Source organism: Pavona decussata, unplaced genomic scaffold (assembly GCF_977016875.1).
Source record: "Pavona decussata unplaced genomic scaffold, jaPavDecu1.1 SCAFFOLD_67, whole genome shotgun sequence".
Classification (NCBI taxonomy): Eukaryota; Metazoa; Cnidaria; class Anthozoa; order Scleractinia; family Agariciidae; genus Pavona; species Pavona decussata.
Window position 1 is genome coordinate 473021 of NW_028145486.1, and position 1980 is coordinate 475000.

The following is a 1980-nucleotide window of genomic DNA, read 5'->3' on the forward strand; positions in this document are numbered from 1 at the left end:
CATTTCATCGATTCAAACATGCCATTTTTCAATTCAAACATTTGATCATTCAATCCAAACGTGCATTTCTTCAATCAAATCCTGAAACTCAAACGCTACACCATAAATTCCGCGTTCAATTTCGATAGAAAAAGCTGAAATCCTGCTGTTGAAACATTCTGCACTTTAATTGTAAGATATGAAATCCAGATTATAAATTCAAACATAGTCTCACAATGTAGTTGTGCAGTGGCTCGATTCAAACATGCACTTCGGCGATTCAAACATTCACTTCGGCGATTCAAACATTCAGCTCAGCAGTCCAAACTTTCAGTTTAAAGTACCTCATTGATAAAAAAAAACTAAACTACCTGCAAAATTAAATAGAAGAAGGATCCTCGCAGGAAGTACGCAACTTAAGCAGTTGCGACTGGAAAAGAAAGCCTGAAAAAAATATTCAGGGTTGAACAAGATTCAAACCCATGACCTCTGCGATGCCGGTGCAGTGCTCTACCAACTGAGCTATCAAGTCAACTGAGAACTGGTCATATTGTGAGTTCGTAATTTACTCGTGAAAGATGAATAAATGAATATGAATATACGAAACATACATTTTGAACTGCGGATGAATGATTAAAAAGAAGAAAGATATCCTCGCAGTTCAAGCTTCAACGTTATTCGAACCCATGACCTCTGCAATGCCGGTGCAGTGCTCTACCAACTGAACTGTCAAGCCAACTGGGAGCTGGTCATGTTGTGAGTTCGTAATATACCCGTGAAATATGAAAAAATGAATATTAATACATGAAACATATGAAACTACCTGCACTCAAGCCAGCATAAGCCATGTTTTAAACGTACAACGCGAAAACGTCCAAGCACGTCTCTCCTCTATTGTCATTCTCTGACGTATTTATCAAATCTTCGCCGTACCACACTCTAAACTGTTGACCAATTGAAACTCTCATGGGTACAGTGAGGTTGTTAAACGTTAGCTTGGTTGAATCAGACCATATCCCAGGAAGCTTGTACCACTTTCCCTCATAAACTTGTGGGAAAATAATTTTATTGCTAGCATTAGTGAGAAACGTTGACAATCTTTCTTCCACTTTGCACGCCCAGTTGCTTAAATGCTCATCACCAGGTCCACACGCTACTCTGCCTCTCAAATGCACGAGTTTAAAAGAGGAGATGTTACCGTCATGTGGAATGGAAAACATCCCATATGAATCATCACGGGCTTCAAAACAAACTTCTTCGGTGTTGACCTTCAGCCACGAGGGAACTAAACAACAAAGAGAAAAAGAAATTGAAATGAAATTTTCAAATTATTAAGTAAAATTATTATAAATAATACCCTAATTAAAACGTCTTCGCAATGCATTGCAAAGACAAATCTGCGGATTTAATTAAGGCCTTTGAACAAAGTAACACCAGGTACGAGTTGCATAAAACTTAACGGCGGACATAAATGCTATAGTCAGACGTTAAAATACTTAATGTGACTGGGATGAGGTCTGCCGTTAGCAGTTACGCCCGATGTTAAATTTTATGCAACTCAACCCAAATCTGTCCAATTTTGGCCTTTGAGTTTGGTTATAAGACCTTTGTAAGAAGCTCATAGATTTGCCCCAGTTTATACTGCAGTACCACAACTGTGGGTGATTACTCATTCTAACGGTGATTGATCATTGTCCGGAGTGGGCCGTAGAAGTGTGACAGTTTAACAAACGTGGCCTCGGATTGACGAAGCGTTTTAGGTAAAGTGAGCACACGAGCACAGTCTTGTTGACGCCAAGCCAGAGCGACGTCTACGTTCACATTGTTATCGTATTATTGGGAGATCTTATGGATGGGGTGGTGTTTGGTGGATTGCCCAAGACGAACATCTCTTCAAAAAGCATACCGCCGGTGGGGGATATAGCGGCGGGCTCAGTAGCTTTATCTATATATGTAACGATATGTTCAGAAGAAGAATGTGTGCCGTTTAAGTGGCGAAAC